General features: G+C 34.4%; 1 long non-coding RNA gene across 2 annotated transcripts; it reads right to left on the reverse strand.

The window, feature by feature from the left end:
- Nucleotides 1-6,225: 6,225 nt before the first annotated feature.
- LOC110006385 (uncharacterized) lies at nucleotides 6,226-8,216 on the reverse strand. Of its 2 annotated transcripts, XR_002279295.2 has the most exons (3): nucleotides 8,022-8,216; nucleotides 7,638-7,731; nucleotides 6,226-6,592 (listed from the first exon to the last, which is right to left on the reverse strand). It is a non-coding gene; the product is annotated as an uncharacterized LOC110006385 (long non-coding RNA). The 2 variants fall into 2 exon arrangements; XR_016040638.1 differs by having other exon boundaries at nucleotides 7,638-8,216.
- Between the last annotated feature and the right edge of the window lie 12,232 nt (nucleotides 8,217-20,448).

Below are 20,448 nucleotides of genomic sequence, written 5' to 3' on the forward strand. Positions count from 1 at the left end.
AAATAGTCCTATGTGTTTTATATTTTACACGAAAGTCCCACTTTTATAGTGAATATTACGTTTTAACTTTATTATGTTCTCTATAAATCTTATTAAGCTCAAATTTTGGACATCAATACTTATCCCGATAATGTATTTGCAAAAAATATAATTCAATTGAATGCAATGACCAAAATGCCTTTAAAAATTTCAAAATTTTAGAGATATTTTGATTTTTAAAAAAATATATTTTTGGCACTTTTCACAAATGTGAGATTGTGAGAAGTATCAAATCCCCAATTTTTAACTTAGTCCAACTCATATATAAAGGAAATGATATTAATACAAAGCATACTCTCAAAAAGCGGAACTTAAGTGTAAAATATAAAATATAAAATATAAAGGACTATTTTTTTAATTTTGATTACAAAAATAACTTCTTCTTTTTTCTAAATTTCCCCTATGTTCTTGTTTTAAATCATATTTTTCTGATCATATATTTGAGTTTTGAAAAAGTCATTTTTCACAATTTTTTTTTGCAAGTAACCTTTTAAAAATTAATTTATGATATCTGAATTCCATTAATCATTGTGCTCTTTACCTATATTTATTTGTTAGTTTTTATCTTTTTAAAATAAATTAGTCACACACACACATATTATGGAAAAATTATAAAGAGACATTTACTTTTGGTTCGAAGAGGTCACAAACACTCTTGTCCATTCGGTTTCAAAATGGGTAGTAGTAACATTGAATGGACAAAAAAATTTTAAAAAAATCTCGACCTTCGTACACCCAAACCATCTAATTTGACATTTAATGGCTAAGAGTAATTGACGTCCTTGTAACAAAGATAAATAGTCTTATAGTATCTATGCATTTAATACAAATTTAGAGACATGTACGATATTTATGGAGGGACGTGTATTAACTAGAATAGTATTTATGGAAGTAAAAACTAGGGTTGAGAAAGGGTCGGACCAGTTCTAGTTCCATCGGGATTCAAAATCGGATCCGAAAAGTATACATGGGATCTGGATCCGGATCTGAACCTGATTGAATCAAGATTTGAAAAGTACACATGGGATCTTGAACTGGATCCGAACCTAATCAGATCTAAAATAATTATTTTATATATTTATAAAATAATATAATAAAAAAGTTTAAAAAAATATATAATATTTTAATAATTAGGTTAGATTCGAATCGGATCCACCTCTACTCATATCCACCTCTACTCGTATCCGATTTGAATTCTATTAAGATCCAGCCCATCAGATCCATATCTTGGATCCATAACCAGATCCGAATAACGTCCAAAATTCAGGTTACGGTTTAGGGACTATATACAATGAGATTATTTACTTTTGTTATAAAGATGACACAATTACTCCTAGCCATCAGATGACAAAAAACTTTTTTGGAACTTTGAACCTAATCAATGACATACTGACAACCACCTAATTTAAAATCTAACGAACAAGATTGTGACTTCCTTATAACAAAAATAAATAATATGTTTGTATACTTTTACCAAAATAAATGATGTGAGCCAAGGCATACCCACTCTCTTAATACATAACCACCAAACGTCAACCGATTACTCACTCTCATAACCATATCCCCTAAACTCTACATGAAACTCTCTCTGTAACCTAAACCGTAAACTTTCAATTGCAAAACCTAACCCAAATCTCTTTCTCTTTGCTGCCCAAAATCTCCAAACCACGCCATGCCCATTTCCTCTTGATATACCTGGCCCATTTCCTCTTAATAGAGGTTTAATGTCTTTTAAGTTTTGCTGCGTTTTCTTGATGTCTCAATGTCGTTTAATTTTTCTTTGGGAACAACGTTAGGAGAGATGCCTTTGGTTTATGGTCGACGTTTTTTATAACTTGGAAATAAGGCGCACTTCTAAAATTTACATTCAGATGTAATTCTGGTTGGAAATTTTATGATGGCCTAAAATATTATTTTTATTTTTAATTATGACGTTTAAAATTTTTAAAATAATACGAACAGATTTATATAATCAGTTAAAAATCTTGAAAATAGATGGTTTAAATAACTTGTTACAAGACGGACTATATTTTTAGAGCTTGAAATTCCCTTTATCTTTATATGGACGCATCTTGAAGTTGAGATGATCGAAGGGTTCTCTAGTGTCAAAAGACTCTCTTCTATAGAATTTATGAGACGCACTTTAATACTCTTCTATAGAATTTATTAGATGCACCTTAGGATAAAGTTGCAAATAGGGCTGCCATCGGCCCCGCCGTAGGCCCGTTAAAAGCCTAAAAAATTTCAACCTGGCCTGTGGCTCGGAAGTGCATTCTGGGCTGGGCCTACACATAAGCCCTGCCCGCCCCACTTAAAAGCATTTCTTCTCTTTTTAATATCTCTTCAAACGTTTTTGTTTGTAACGCAAAAAAATATCTTAAAAGAAAATTATATTAAATTTTTTTTGAAAAATTTTAAAACAAAAAATAACATTGCAAAATAAAAAATACTGGAAAGAGGAGTGAGGACACATGGCCACTCACCCACCTCATACCCCACCCCTACTGCTCGCCTCTCTCTCTAAAAACCCATCCCCTCTCTTCCTCTCCATTTGGCCTGGTCCGGTAAGACCCACCCGAAAATGTAGGCGAGGAGCCTGGCACTGCCTAAATAAATTATGTAAAGGCCTGGGCTGACCCAACCCATAAGAATCTTCTGGGCTAGGCCCGGGGCGGCCCAAATAAAGGTCCCGCTGGGCCCAATTAGAACGTGTGTTTAGTTTTTTAAGTCTCTCTCTTCAAACTTTTTAAGTCAAACTTTAAACAATCAAAGTAAAACTCACCTTCAAATAGTATCAAAAAATGTGGTTTCAATACTAAAAATCTTTACAAAGGCCTTAAAATATATTTTCCATATCAAATTATAAAAAGCTTAAAAAATGGTGTAGATCGCACAGATCTATGAAAACTTAAAATTCTTGAAAATTGACAATCCAAAAATGTATTACAAGATGCACTATTTTCAAAACTTGAAATCCATTTTTTTTCTCATATTCATGTATCTTGAAGTCGAAATGATCAATTTGAAGATATTTGGGCATCAAAACAACATCTTTTAGTGACATTTTTTATGTGCGTTTGGATTTGATTGTTTACAGCGTCACAATTATACAAGCTTTTTTCATATATATAAAGCTAAATATTTTTTCAAAAAAATTAAAACCCTTCAAAAATTATTGAAAAATTAAAAATGTTAGAAAAAAAGGTGAGTCTAAGTGGGAACTCACCACTTCTCTCTTTCTCTCTCTAAAAATCCCCTCTCTCTTTAAAACCGCATTCTACATTCCACTCCCCTTTTTATCTCTCTAAAAATCCCCTCTCTTTTTTACAGCGGCATTTTAAATTCTACTTCTCCTTTTCTATCTCTAAAAACCTTTTTTCTCTCTCTAAAGCCGCATTCTACATTAAATCCCAGAACGGGGTCACTTGGAGAGAGAGAATGATTTCCGGGGCTTCTATTAATTTGATGCCAATCCCTAATCCTCATCATTTTTTCGTTTTAAGAATTCATGAGATCGTCAAGTTGCATATCCAAAACTACACATCTTTCCAAGCTCTAGATTCCCGCATTACCTTTCTAAACTCTAGATTCCCGCGTTATTCTAAACTCTAAATTCCCGCATTACCTTGCACATCTTTCTAAACTCTAGATTCCCGCATTACCTTCCTCACAAACTTGACGTGGAGAGAGGAGAATTTTCATCGAAATTTCCATAGGAATAATGGAGAAATAAGGAATAGAAGTTCTAATTAAGACATATCTGAGCATTTTCATTAACTATGTAATTCAATAATGTGCTTTTTTTTTTTTCTTTCTTTCTATTACCAATTTCCTTATAGTTTCATCGCATAGATTCCGCATAATAAAACGGCAGAAAATTCATCATTATTATCATCATCATTTAACGCTTACCCCAATTATTTGAGATCGTTTACGTGAGTCATGCTTATCCATTCTTTTCTATAAAGTGTCATACAAAAATAGGCACCTCTTATTAACACAATCCACTTCCTTTACTCGGGCTTGAGATGGGTTAAATAAAAGTTTAAGGTCCTCACTCTTATTAGACCGAATATTAAAATATTCAAAAACTAATAATACCATTTGAATTGAGCATGAATTAATATAGGTTTAGAAATTTAGTATTTTAAAACGACACTGGAAAACTCTAAGATTGATCATCTATATCTCAGATGTATGGATATGAAAAAATGGGCTTGAGATGGGTTTGATGAGGCTTGAGATGGGTTAAGTGAAAGTTTAAGGTCCTCACTCTTATTAGACCAAATATTAAAATATTTAAAAAATAATAATACCATTGAACTGAACAAGAATTAATATAGGTTTAGAAATTTAATATTTTAAAACGACATTGGAAAACTCTAAGATTGATCATCTATATCTCAAATGTATGGATATGAAAAAAAGAAAAAAAAAAAAAAAAAAAAACACATTATATAGATCATTCATTTTCAAGGGTTTTAAAGTGTTTATAGATGTGATCGGTTCTTGAGCTCCAAATTTCATAATTAAGAAAACATTAGGCCTTTAGGCTATCGTAAGAAAATCGCGCACTCGAATTGCATCTCCCCACAACGTGTGAAAGTGTACTCTTTCAACTGGGCGCCATTTGCAAAAACACCCAAATTTGAAATCCGAAAACTACTTTAAAAACCCAAAATTGAAATCCGAAAACTACTTTAAAAACAGGTCTTTAGACCATCGTAAGAGCATCGTGCACTCGAACTGCATCTTCCCACAAGGTGTAAACGTGTATTACTTTCAACTCGGAGCCATTTGAAAAAAATCCAAATTGAAAGGAAAAAGTTTATATAGATCCAAGGCTCTAAACAATCAACTTAGAAACTCCCTCAAAACTTTTACTAGAAGAAGTTGCTTTGATGCCTAAATATCTTCAAATTGATTATCTTCATATGAGTTCCATGGAGTTGAGAAAAAAATAGATTTCAAGTTTTGGACATAATGCATCTTGTAACACATTTTTTTTACTTTCTATTTTTTAGATTTTCAAGTGTTTATAGATCTGCTCGATCTGCACTATTTTTTAAGCGTTAAATTTTATAATTAAAAATAAAAATATATTTTAAGGTTATCACACAGATTTAAGTATGAAACCACATTTTTCGATACTATTTGAAGGTGTGTTTTACTTTGATTGTTTAGAGCCTCGGCTCTATATAAATCACACCCAATTTGAAATCCCAAAACTACTTCAAATATGATTGTATGCTCCCACAGGAGCATAATCTCTTTGCATAAAGCATCGAAGAATAAAGAAAATCACACGGGTGTTTAGATAAACAAATCGTTGAATTAAGGGCAAACCAATATACTATCAGCCTTGCCCACTCTAATTCATGCAACCTTGTCTTTAGGTAACGCTAACATTTCCTATCCTTTGATTCCCATTAGCCCGATGGAACCAAAACTCTTAGCACGATGGAACCCGATCGAATCAAAATGCGTCAAACATTACAAAAAGAGAAGGATATTTTTCAGGAAATGTGGACCATCCGATCGCATTGATTGGAAATCAATGGCCTGATCTTCGAATTGATAGGGTTTTAGGTGTACTTGCTAGAAGGAGGATATTTTTTAGGAAATGTGGACCATCTGATCACATCGATCGGAAATCAATGTCCTGATCTTCGAATTGATAGGGTTTTAAGTGTATTGGCTAGAATAATTGATAGGTTTTAGGTATCGTGCTAGATTGATACGCTTATAAGTTTGCTAGAGTTGATAGGGCTTAATAGATTGTTATAATCGATACATATATTTGGAAAATTGAAAACAATTTAAAACCTAGGAATATGTTATTAGATTTGTATTGGCGATTGTATATAAAAAAAAAATAATTCAAGTCTAAAATAAAAAATGTATCTTGTAATATGTTATTTAGACAGTTTATTTTCAAAATTTTCAAATATTTATATGTCTGTTCCCTCTGTACCATTTTTTACTTTCAATTTTATAACTAGGTCACATACAAATTTTCAAGTGTCATAAATTTCTTAACATTAAAACTATATCTCTAGACAACATTTAGAAATGAGCCTTCTACCGTATAAGGAGGTAAACTTGTGTATACAATACCTTTTGTTTAGTGGTGCATAACATGAATACACAAAAGAAATACCAATTCCATTGTTGAGACCGTAAGAATCAACAGAAACCTAATATTCACATTGAAACTACATTGGTTTATCAAAGTTCCTATAAACAAAAGATTCTCGAACCATTTAATCATCATTCAAATATATACATTGGTTTATCAAAGTTCTTATAAACAAAAGATTCTCGAACCATTTAATCATCATTCAAATATACAATGACGCAATTTAAACAAATATTTGTCCTTGGTTGAAATAAGCACGATTCCAAAAAAAAAAGATTTGAAATTTTTCTTGGAGATTTTTTTTTATTTTTACGAATAACGATTGTGAGTCATGGTATAGTTTTCAACGGTTAAAATTTCCCTCGCCACCATCTTTTAGTAGATATGCATCATCTTCATCATCATCGTCATAACCTTTTCCCAATCATCATATTTTAGTATAAATACATATATTTTGAAATCCATCACAAGGGTAAACAAGAAGACCACTCAGGACTGGAGATCCAATTTTGTGAATTAAGAACAATTTTTTTGTTGATTATGCGATTTCTCTATTTGCGAGCCTTAGTTAAAGATGCAAAATGATTTCCTAATTTCTTTAGTTCATGCCACCACATCCCCAAAAATACAATTGTATAAGTGAGTTGTTTCTAGTTTGAAAAGTGATGCATACAAAAAAATGATTAAATGGATGGGTGAGTTGTTCTTAGTTTGAAAAGTCTACTTAGATGAAATAGCTAGGTGAGTTGTTTTTAGTTTGGAAAGTTGTACTTAGTTTAATATCACCTATAAGGTTGATATTTGAGATACCATCTAAAGGTAAAAGGGTGAGGTTTGTATATGGTGCCTACCTTATACTATACGGGCTTGCTTGATAACTAGAAGCAAATTAATGAACTGTAAATTGGAAGTTCTTCATGAACTGTAAATTAGAAGTTATTTAAGAAGTTCTTCATGAACTATAAATTAGAAGTTAGTTAAGAAAGTTTTTGGTTTTTTTGATAACCTCTAAGTAAGTTCTAAGTATTTGTGAAGTATTTGTATTGGGATTAGCCGTAGAAGTAACAGGAAAGACGTAAAATATAAAAATTGAGATTTAGATATTATTTATTTTTTATTAATTTTTTAAATTTTATTTTTTAGAATAAAATATCAATTTAAATTAAAGTACGTTGAGAGAGAGTGAGAATAACACTTCCATGAATAACTCTTTACCGTTCTTTATCTACAAATTTAAGAGTGGAAAATAAGAAGGGTTGATGTTTCGTTTGAGAAAATCTTTTAAGAAAATGAGAAAACAATGTGAAACAAGCAAATTCTCAAAATTTAATCATGGAAAAAATTATCATGGGGAAAAAGGATATCCAATTCAGTTCTCAAACAAAGATTGCAGGAGCCATCCAATTTAGGGTAAAAGTAGACCTAGAGAGAAGAAGGAAAAAAAGAAGTAAGGATTCACCTTGGAAATGGTTGATAGGTGAAGACAGAGAAATGGTATTTTGGTGGTGGCGCTGTCTGTGGCATCGGAGAAGAGAGAGAAGAAGATGCATCCCCTGCAACACACTCTTCTTTACTTCTTCACCAACACCACCACATTTCATTAAAACCCAACCAAATTACCCCAAAAATGAGACATACAATGCCCTAACGATCAATCAGCCTTTATTTTAAATCAATTTAGAAGAATTACAGAATTGAGTTACAAGCAATCCGTTGAATTGAAAAAGGTGAATGCATAATCCGCGTTTTTGGGCATCCACTTTTTCTATAGGAAAGGGTAAAAGTCCTTAGAAAAAGAAGTGGCGTTACACAGAAAAGGGGCAGATAAGATCGATGTTCATACCCTTTTGCCGCAGCTGCTGAAATAAACGAGATGAGTAAACCCTAACGAGCAAAGAAGGGTCCGGATGAGCGGCATGGTGCGAAGAGAGGGGTGGCTGGCGAAGAACTTAGGGAACAACTTTTATCGCGGCGTGAGGTATCATAAAAACTTCCCTAAGTTCTGACCTTTTGGTCGGAACTTTTTTAACGCACGAAGCGTTCAGTTCTGGCCTTTTATTTTTATTTTTATTTATTTATTTATTTTTTTAAACACAAAACTTGATCAATATCATAGATAAAGTTTCAAGCTTCAACAAGATACTTCCTGTTATCGAACACGTCCAAGTAAGGCAGACCTCTAAAATTTGTCGGAAGATGTAGTTTTAGTGACATTGAAAACCCATGTTTAACTTTAATTATGAAATTTAAAATTTCAAAAACTGTGTAAGTCAAAGAGATCTATAAGCATTCGAAAATCTTGAAAATAGATGGTGTAGATAACTTGTTACAAGATAAAGTATTTTTAAGATTTTTTTTTTTTTTAATAGACTAAGATAACCAATTGGAAGGTTTTGTAACTGCCGAGCACCATTTTCTATCCTAAAAATATAAGGTTGCAACCTTATAAAAACTTTTTTCTAAGTTAAAATCGATATTTTGGACTATATCCATTTAATGGTGTTTAATTAACAAAACTCAATGGATAAACTCTAAAGTTTGAAAGGAATTATTGATCTTGTGTAAAATATTTAATTAATGAAACTCATTGGATAATCTCAAAGTCTGCAAATTGCAAAGGTTGCAGAAAAGGAACTATTGATCATCTTCTGTAAAGAACGGAAATATGATGAATAAATTAACAGATGATTCCAAATTTCATGTGTATGACTCATATGAAAGTATTTTAAGGCCTATATCCGTTATGTTGGATGTCTAATTAAGTCTGATGTAATTAATTGATGATCTGACATAGTAATTGTCAAACAAGAATTGATGAACACCTAAATTTTATTAAATCACAAAATAAATATGCTTATTTATTTGGATCAGTTATGAAGTCATTTAATTAAAAATAATGTGAATATTGGTTTAGTTATCATGCTAGTAAAAAAATGCGAGAGACAATGAGGGTAGAAGAAACTAGATGACATTGGATTAATGATTAATCACCCATGAAATGCAAGTTGATTGCTTTCTTTTTTTGAACATAACGAACAATAACTAGGGATTGTATACTATGAGACAATTTATCTTTGTTATAAGGAGGTCACAATTATTCATAGCTATTAGATGTCAAATTTAAAAGTTTTAGTTTGTCACAAATTCTTTTTTCAAACTTTGAGATTAGTCAAGACACTTTCACAACCACCTGATTTGAAATTTGAAGGACAAAAGTAATCTGACCTCTTTATAACAAAAGTAAATGGTCTTTTCGTATACTTTTCTTAATAATTATTGTATGAAGATTTGCTGCTCCAATAGGAGTGTTTTTCAATGTAAAATCTCGATAGAATCAAGTATTGTTAGGACCCTAAATTTTTTGGGGGATTTTAAGCTTTTCAACCTAGCCAACAACCTAAAAAATTATTATAAGGTTAGAGAGACGATCCAATTTTTGAATCGGCAGATTTACGTGTTTTAAGAACTCAAAATTCATTTTCATTTGAAAATAATCATCTAGTGATTGTTAGATGGATCCCAAAATTTCACAAAAAAAAATTACTACACTCTTTTTCCCAAGAGAGAAAATGTACAGTATACACCACTGGGAGCATGCTACAAGTATCAAGAGATGAAGAGAGTACTTCCACAAAGCCAGTTGATAATTTGTAGTATTCCCTTTGAAATTATCGTGAGTGATAAACATCATTGAAGGGTTGCTCAGGACTTGTGGCCCATTGAAAGTACTCAAAGAACTGGGTGGCCCATAAAATTGCAAGGATAGCTCAGAGTGAATCTTAAAAGGTACTTACTTAAAAGGTGCAAATAAGGTTGTTAGAATCAGTCTTAGAAAGTGCGGCTCGGATTGAGTAATCGGTCATGGCCCGAGCCGATTAATCGAGTCGAGTCCGAGTAACTTGACCGATTACTGTTGCGTAATGTAGCAGCCAAAAAAAAGGTTAAAAAATTATAAAAAGTATATAACAATTCAAAAAAATAAAAAATATATAAAATTTTTAAAAAAGGAAATATATGTTTTTTTTTGGGTTAATCATTGGGGGAGAAGGCCCCCTACCTGATTTTTCATTAATAGAAAAGGGATAACACTTATTATAAAATCCTATAATGGGGCAATTGCGCCAAATCATATAATAAAAGAAGAGAGAACGCTAGGCAGACGACTACGCCAAATTGTGGCTCCTGTATAAACTGATCCTCTCTTAGCGAGGGCAATAGGAAATATATGTTTAAAATAATATTATGCAAAATACTTAGAAAAATTGTAAATAAATAGATTTTAAAATGTCATTGGGGGCATTTTTAAAAGGGTGCGGTTTGTTTAGAGTCGATGCTTTAAACAATCAAATTAGAGCCCACCTCCAATAGTATCGAGAAATATAGTTTTAACACTGAAAATTTTTGTTATAGCCTGAAATTATATTTCCATCTTTAGTTATAAAATTTAAAGCTTAAAACATAGTGTAGATCGAGCAAATCTATGAAAACTTGAAAATCGTGAAAATTGACGGCCCAAAAATGTGTTACAAGATACTCTATTTTCAAACCTTGATGTAAGGGCCACAATTCAATTGAGCCTGATCACTCGCGGCAGTAGAGAGAGGGAAGTCAAAAGAGACGGAAGCACACGGCCGGCGCTAGGGGCTAAGGATAGCATCGTCTGTGTGTTTTGACCTAGTGCCGTCCATGAAACATGGAGGCAACACCGCGTGCAAGTGAGGGCATTTTCCCGAGTATAAGGGTTGATGCCGTGTGTGTGAGGAGGCACTGCCGCATGTAAGCTTGGGCAACACCTACTGTGCAATTGAACTTATCGTCGTCCGAGGTAAAGAGGCGACATAAAGTGGGTGGGTTAACGCCGTGCGCAGGCCAGACTAACGCCACGGGAGAATGGAGGCATTGTCGTGAACATAAGGAGGAACGTCATGCACGGCGTGAGGTAGCGCTGTCTGAGAATTTGAGAGAGAGAGAGCGGAGAAGCCTTAGCATCGCCGTTTGGAGTAACGCCGCCTGGGCTAATGCGCGTGAAGGCAGAAGATGTAACGCTGAGCATGAAGACGAAGGAGCGCCACGTGAGAGAGTGACCAACTTCGTGTGGAATAGAGATGGGCATCACAGCGAGTGTCACCGCCGTGTGAGGATCGCCCCGTGCGACTAGAGGGTAACGCCGTGTGCGTTCGATCAACCTGGTACAACCGCCAACAGGGTCAGCGTCGCGCCTAACAACCGAATTTGTCAACGCCACGCCGCACGAGTGATACCAGCCACATCCCTTTTTCCCCACCTACCACAGCGTTAGCCACAGGGAATCTTACCTATGCATGCGCCTATAAATCATGCCCTTCCTCACCGTCGTGTGCCTCCCTCAAACTTTTTCTCTCCAGCGCCTAGTGCGAGCTTTATGCTGCCGCCATTGGGAAGCTGGCATCTTGGGCAAGGGCGACCTGCGCGTGAGAATCCAAGAGTGAGGCTGCCATGGGGGAGCAAGGGGAGACCTGCGCAAGGAAGTTTAGGGGCACCGCGACCTTTAGGTAAGTGGATTAGTGCTATGCCTCCCTTAGATTCACTTGAATGAGATAAGTCTGATAGAATGAACGACTGTAGAGTGGACAAAAAATGAAGTGGAATAAATGCTTAAACATGTCCAATGAATTTTGAAAAAATTATAGAGTTATTTCCTTGCCAAACTTACAAGTTTACTTGATATGATTAAGACTAAAATTATGTTTTAAGTCGATCTATAAGATGGTGTATATTATGGTGATGGCATGTTAATGCTTGAGGGAAGGAGATTTTTCAGCAACTGTGCGGGCTTTTGCCCTGTGCTTTTCGCTGACCAAACATAGCCCGAATGGGCCCAAATTGATTTTAAATGAAAGATATACATGTCTAATTAAAGTTTTCTTTTTGTATCATGATAAATTGTCACATGGATCAAAAGATATGTTCTAAAACGTGAGACATGTCACTGCTCACAATCGCTGTAAATTCCAGCAACTGTGACTCTTGTTGGGCTGCACTTTTGGCATGGCAAACGACATCCAAACGTCTTCAAATTACCACAGTTGGAAAACCCTATGAATAGACTTAAAGTTACATGTTTTGAGATTTTCGAAATTTCCCATAAATTTTGAGTTATACCCCTAAAATGCGTGAGTGTGTCATTGCTCACTGTTTTTCAGCAACTATTATTTGATTAGAATTGAATTTTCGACCAAACTAATGAGCCCTGATTTCCGTGATAAGTGAAATACTGAAATTTTCTCATCTAGCTATTAATTGAAGCACTAAAATTCCCTTGATAAGTGACAAGTATGAATGCTATATGATAATTGCCATGCATATGCCATAAGGTTATGTGAATGATGCTCCACAACAATGTGCTATGTGAAAAATAATAAGTGCCATATTGATGTGATTATTTCGTGATGAAAGTTTCATGATAAGTGCCAATATGTCGTTGATGATATCCATGTGTAAATATTAAGCTACGATTCATGTAATGAATGTTTCGTGTTAATTGCCATACTGATATGATGAGAATGTGATTTATCTGTTATGAGGCACTGAATTGACATGAATGAATTGAATGCTCGAGGATGGAAAGAGGCCTTAATGATGACCACTACGCAATAGGACATCCATTGGTAGTGTATATTGTACTGTTACATTGATAAGAATATTGGTCATTGCTTTACTGATACCGGCCACTATGCGATGAGACACCCATCGTTAGTGGGGATTGATACACCAAGAAGGTGATGTCAGCATATTCCCTAACCTGCACAATGACAGGAACTGGTTAGGGGAGAAAAAAGCATTGCTCTCTGTGATTCATGAGATGAGATACGTAATTGATGGATCCCTTGTTAGAATTCGTGGGATCATATAATGGAGAGAGAAGAAGAGAGAATAGAGATAACACAAGATTTACGTGGTTCAGGTCGAAGCCTTATGTGCACGGATCCAAAGCCCATTGGCTACATCTTCACTATATTTTGGATGAATCTTTACATCAAAGAGTACCTCTATATGTAAAAGACAATTACACAACTAGAGAAGATAAATATGATATGATAACTTGATAACCAAGTAACTTGGTCTCTATCTTCAAGATACCTAACTTTATCAAGAGATATATATATATACATCCATAATGATGTATATCAATATGAACCCAAGATATCCATATCCTAACGCTCCTTCTTAAACTCAAAATACTTTGACACAAAGCAGCTGGAGTTTGAACAATACTAAGTTGCCAAAAAAAACGAGTAGTGATCAAATCTATGATAATTTCACAGGCTACCATGGTCTTCCAAGAAAGAACCTTTCTTGGGCTCTCTACTTTCTTCTCTGAATATCTTCTCTCTTCATAGGCTTCTCTAAAGATATCTCTCTTCCGAGGCTTCTATGAAGATCTCTCTCTTCCGATGCTTCTTGCCTTTCTAGACGCTTTCTCTCTCTAAAAGAAAATGATTTTTTTTTCTCTCTCTTAGGAACATCCGAGATCGAGTAACGAAAAACTCGACGATCATCACACAGGATGGAGCAACAAAAAACTCCATCATCAAATAAGACAATCAAAGAACGGAAAACTTGATCATCAACCAAGATCGAGAAATTCGATCATCAAACTGAAATTGAAACCAAAAAGTTGCCAAAGAAACTTGCACTGCTCTCATTAGCGTGCTTGAATAGTCTGCGAGATCGAAAAGATATAATCCAAGACATGTGAATACCAAACTTGGTCTAAAGACCACTAAAAGTGCTACAAAGGCACAACAAAGACAGTTATACAACAAATAAAGTGGCAACGAATACTGAAAATTCGTGAAAACTTATCCTTGAAAAATTCGCTAATCATGAATGTATGTGGTCCCCCTGACGATATCCCTACAACAATAGTATGACGAAGTCCTTTGCTACATGGCAAGGCGCTAGGAGCAAATAACGCACGAGACAACTGAAAAATGCGCGTATACCGGAATTGATGTTCTTGTCCACATAGCGGGTACACTAGATATTTTGACTTCATCTCTACTCTTCTCATCTCCATATCTCCTATACTCTCCTCCTCAAGTTGGGTGTGGATACGAAGAAACACCCAACTTATATATATATATATATATATTTGTTTTGAGTACAATGATATAAAAAAAAATGCCAATGAAATTCGGCTTCTAGACAATAGCCCACATCATTAAAAAAATACCACCCATTTTTTTTTCTTTTTCTTCTCTACTTTTTCATTTTTTTTTTCTTTTAACTATAAACTCCCAAATCAAACGGAAACGGATATACGAACTGATCGATCAGGAAACCAATAGTAAAGGGCTTACTTATGCATTGGGAATTAATGAATTTGTTGATTTAAGCTAGGAAGAATTTTGAGGCCACCGTCTAGGAGTTGCGCAGAATTGCTCTTTTCAGAGAAGAAACAGACGTCTTTTGTATGGATAATTAATCTCGTAGGTTTCCCCAAGAAGAGGGTTGAAAGGCTTGCATTGACGACCTTCAGTGGATGCATAGCCGGATGCAGTGAAAGCTGCAATATTTAAGATCCTCATCAGGTTGTTCCCCTTCTTGCCCATTCTGATGCACAGTCAACCAAATATGAATACGCCAAATCTTTAAAGCACTTCTCTTAGAAGGAAAGCGGCTCATTACAATACACAGGGAGGCAAACTTCAAATAGGGCTTTACCAGTATTTTCTTTGATAATGGACCATAGGCCAACTGACTTTTCTTTCTCCTTTGGCTCTAGCAACTTATCCCTCCTTTTGAGGGGGGACTTTTGACGAGTGGACTTATAGAGAGAGAAAGAAACAAACGTCCTTCATAAAGCTCACATACGGCACGACCTTGGTGACCCAGCCCTTCTACTGTGCACGTCAACGTACTCCATAAAGGTGACGTAGCCCCTCAACCACGTGCCCCAACGTGTACTCCATAAAGCTCTGATGCCTTTTTAGAATTCGTGGGAGCATAGAATGGAGAGAGAAGAAGAAAGAACAAAGATAACACAAGATTTACGTGGTTCAGGCCGAAGCCTTACGTGCACGGATCCAAAGCCCAATGGCTACATCTTCACTATAATTTGGAGGAATCTTTACATCAAATAGTACCTATATATATATATATATATATATATATATATATATGACAATTACATAAGTATATGGCATAAATATGATGTGATAACTTGATGATCAAGTAACTTGGTCTCTATCTTCAAGATACCTAATCTTATCAAGAGATATATACATATACATCCATAATGATGTATATCAATATGAACCTAAGATATCCATATTCTAACATGCCTTGCAAGGTAAAAGCCTATCGAACCTCCAATACGCGTTGAGGACCGTGTATGTGAGTTGAGGGTATTACGAAGCGGATTACCCCACTTGTCATTACCCTCCCTCCTATGGGATGGTAGAACTCCTAAGTAACAGGATTGACTTGCCCTGAAGGATAGGGCTTCTATTAGCAGGAGTAGGTGAACTAGGGAGTGAGTGTGTAATGAATGAATTATGACTGTGATTTTCTATAGTTGTAATGACTGCATGACATTGTCCATAATTGATGCATTGTTACTCGGATATCCTGTTTATAATTGATGTACTGATCTGATGACCAATATACGTGACTACTGCACTGCCAATGATTATGATTTAGTAAATTGTTTATTGCACATGGGTTGACTTGTAACACTAGAGTTGCTTACTGAGCTTCAAAGCTCATTCCAATTTTTTTCTCTCCGTGTAGACTGAAAGTGACCGTTTCATAGTTGGGAGTGTGGGTTGCAGCTAAAGATTGAAGCGGCCACTAAGAGAAGGGTTTTTAGATCTTATAGGTAGCTGGGCTTTTCAGCCCTATTTGTACTATTTTCTTGAACTATGTAATTATGGGCCCTGGAGTCCTAAATTCTATTGTACTACTTTTGAGTTGTAATATAATGTAACGTCTCTTCTTATGAATGGAATTGCTAAGTTTTAAATTTTTTAGGCTCACGTAAGTGTTTGCTTTCCTTGGTTTACTTGATTACCGTGAACAAGGGATTGAGTCTACTCCTACCTTAGTGACAAACACTACATTGCGATCATGAACTTGCGCTCGGTCGCCCTCCGTCAGTAAAGGCAAGGCGGTCGGGGGCGGGGTCGTGACACTTGAAATCCATTTTTTTCCAAGTCCATGCATCTTGATGTCAAGATGATCAATTTGATGATTTTTGGGCATCAAAACAACCTCTTCTAGTGAAAGTTTTGAGGTAGGCTCTAATTTGATTGTTTTGAGCCTACACTATATATAAATTTTTCCCTTTTTAAAATAAGAGTAATGATCCTACAGGACCCTTCCCCACCCATATTCCTGTCTTATTCTTTATTTTTTTCTCAATGTGCCTCATCAATATGTGAACTCCATTCACATAGGACCCATAAAATATATATCTATCAGCTAAAAATGAAAATATACAAAAATTTGGAGCTATTCCCATGTACTTTCATTAGAGAATTTACACTTATACCCCAAAATATATGTTATTATAATGTTTTTTTTTCAAATTTTTGTATTAAAAGTCTGTTCTTATATTCATGTCTTTTTTTTTTTTTTCTCAAAGTGCCCCTATCAACTTTTATAACTACATCCACATATGACTTTCAAGGTTCCAATTCCATTCACTTTGGACCTTGAAGGTCCAAAGTGCTTTAACTTCAAGCGTTCAATGTATATAGTGAAGGCCCAAAGTTAAGTTAATTCGGATTTTAAAACCTTCATTTCGAAACTTAAAAGTCCAAAGTGAAAGCACTTTGAACTTCAAGGTCAAAAGTCACAATAACTAATAATAATATTAATAAAAGTTTGGTCCAAAGTCAGTGTCACCTTAGACCAACTAAAAAAAGGGGAAAAAGATGTATGAATGTAAAAAACAAAAATTGACAATAAATTTATAATAATGATTTCTAAAGGACAAGAGCATAAAATTCTCTTTTTATTATCCATTTATGATTTGATTTGTATATCTCAAGGTTCTCCTCAATTTATTATAGTCTCTCATTAACGGAAGGCTAGTTGGCTACTCATGTTTGTACTTATATCCACATGAAAAAATGGGTGATAGATTATCTTATTAATGACTAACTTTATTTGTACTTATAGTAAGGATAACAATTACTTTTATTTGAAATAGGTTATCTTTTCTAAAATTAATATACTTTGGAGTATATTAAATTATTAGTCGTTTGGAACTATTATATTATCTAATTATTGAGATTTAAATGATTTCCAACAATTTTTGTCTATTTCTAGCCAAAACATATGACTTTTAGCAAATTACAATGAATAAAGTAAAAACAGATTTTAAAAAAGATAAGAACATTCCAACTAGAACTCCTTTCTTTTAGCTAGAGGCCTCTTTTCCCTCATGTAAAATCAATGTTTTAGAACTTGGTGATCTGCATTGTGAGTTGTCAATATGGATAAAATTCAATAAGAGTGCAATCCAAGTTAGTGTTCCCCAAATCTCATTCGTTTTATTTTATTTTAATTGATTTTCCACCTGTCGACTGATCTAGATTGCCAACCTGGCTTAGCTAGATCGTACAATTGTTGGGCAATCCAAAACTAATTTCCGGGTCTTAAAACATTATGTGAAATTATTTATCCAAATCATCTCTATATTTTTAGACATTCAAAGCATTTATTCCAAGCATCTTCATATTGGAGAGAGAGAAAATGCAAATGTCATATTTCTCTTTACATGGCAATATTTTATGTTAAAATTAAAGGTAGAAAAATATAACATTTGCATTTTTTCCCTCTCCCATATCTAAATTTCTAATATGTAGAGTCAACATATGGCTTTCTCTCTCTCTTTCTCAAGAGGCTTTCATTCTCACCTAATACATTAAAAAACCACAAACAGTTTAAAAAATAGATAAGGGCTCATCCCCATTGAATTACCCGAAAAAAAGAAAAAAAGAAAGAAATTGAGGCTTCCAAAACCCATCTTTCTCTTGAGAACTATGCGCGGTTTATGAGAAAAGAACACATGCATAGATTAGGTGGCACAATAATGTCCACTAATTGGGTAGCCAAGAAAGTGAGCATAAGCTATATAAAAGGAGTCTGATTGAAGCCTAAGGCATCGAGGAACATAGGGAAGAAAGAGAGATATGGGCAGGGTTGGCAATGGGCTGGGCAGCCCACCCTAAAACTGTAGGGTCAAGGCCATAAACTATGGCTCGAGGGCTGGGCTAGGGCTAGTGCCAACCTAGTTTGGCCTAGCCTGATTCACTTTTTTTTTTTTTATTTGCTTTTTCTCTGCCTGGGCCGGCCTTATAAGAACAAGACCTAGGACTGGCCCCGCCCATTACCACCCTTATATAGGGCTAGAAAGAGATGAGTAAGTGAGAGTGTGTAATTGAGTGTAGTGTAAGGTCTTGAAGGTATAGTATGATTAAGCAGCAGAGTAAAATATTGGTGGGAAAGTGACAAGCATGGAAGTGGCAATAGTGAGTATGTAATTGATGAAGTATACCAACTGATGTATTTAACAATTATCAAAACCCAAAAAAACCCACACAAGTCTACTTTCTAACTCAATCCCATTTTCATCTCTCTCCAACTTCAACCATGCTTGTTGTTGAGAAACAAACATTTGTATTTTTTTAGTATAACCATTTGTCTTACTTCTGTAATATGTTATTGAATCATAAATAAACATTTGTTTCTCCAATACTTTTTTCTCTCTTGGGAAAGGGGTTAGGGATTGTGGTGGTAGCACCCCCATATATTAGTCACTACGTTGTGGTTTTCATTCTCACTCACACCATCTTCACTTTCAAAAAACTAATTCTTAGACTATTTGAAAAAATAGGTAGGGGCATGTCTTTCTCTGAATTAAAAAACTTCCTCTTTCCTTGTTACTCATTCAGAGATTAAAATCTCAAAAACATATCCCTCCTTTTAGCTCATGTCCTGGATACATCCATTAGAAAAAGAAAAAAAAAAATAGTGATTTGGTTCCCATTCAGAGATCAAAATGTCAAAAACATATCCCTCCTTTTAGCTCATATCCTGGATACATCCATTCGGAAAAGAAAAAAAAAGTGATTTACAAATCGAAGTTTTGGAAAAAAAAAAAAAAGTGATTTACAAATCAAAGTCTTACAAGTACAAGTTGACATGGTTAGGAGAGAGATAAGTAAAAAAGAGATACGGAACAAATAGAGAAAAAATACGGAGTTAAAATGGGAATGGAAAAGAAGTTCGCCAGAGATAAATTATTTGAAATGAGAAATTACATGGTTAGAGAGAGGAGCTAAAGAGAAACAAAAGTTAGATAGAAAAGGGCATGATTAGAGAGAGTTGAGTTGGAAAGAGATAGAGAGAGAGAGAAGTTAGGGATATCAATAGCATGGTTAGAGAGATAAAGAAGTTTGAAGGGGAAAGAGAATGATTAGATAGAGAGAAGTTAGAAAGAGTACAGAGGAATTAGATCGGGAAAGGAGTTAGAGAGGGGCTCATTAGAAAGAAGAGAGAGAAAATGAATAATTAGAGAGAGATGTAATTATGGAGGAAAATGGCAAGGTTAGATAGATGGGTTAGAGAAATAAAAGACAGAGGCGATAACACATAGCAGTGACGATAACACTTAGCAGTGAGTTGAAAAAAAAAGTTATGATGATGTTTGTATGTAAGAGAGAGAAGTTGGAATGGTATGGCCAGAGAGAAAAAGGAGTTAAAGAGAAAACACATAGCTTAGAGAGAGGAGTTAAAGAGAAGAGATGTCACGATGAGAGAGAGAGAGAGGTTAGAGAGATAATTGCATGTCCATAGAAAAAAAAAGAGTTAAAGAGAAAGGGCATAGTTAGAAATGAATTAGAAATAGGAGTTAGAGAGACTTTCATATACTCATTGGATTCAACTTTCAATTGGTAAAAACATATTTTAATTACAATAATTAAAATAACCAAATAATAAGAGCTAACTTTATATTTATGGGTAGAATTACATAGATGTAAATAGATCTAAAATAGACTTTTTATAACTTGAAATTTAAATGAAATTATATAATACAAGTTTTATTGACTAAGTACAACACAAAACATGCATTCCATCTAGATGCTCTCCACATAGTATTTACTCGTATTCCAAGATTTATTTAACCTGGAAATTTCATATCCAGATTGAGATTTCTAGGGAGCCAATAGTGTATAAGTTCTCGCTCTATCACATTTGTAAACATCACACTTTGGCCT

Source organism: Amborella trichopoda, chromosome 9 (assembly GCF_054954075.1).
Source record: "Amborella trichopoda isolate Santa Cruz 75 chromosome 9, AtrichopodaSantaCruz75HAP2 v2.0, whole genome shotgun sequence".
NCBI classification, from domain to species: Eukaryota; Viridiplantae; Streptophyta; class Magnoliopsida; order Amborellales; family Amborellaceae; genus Amborella; species Amborella trichopoda.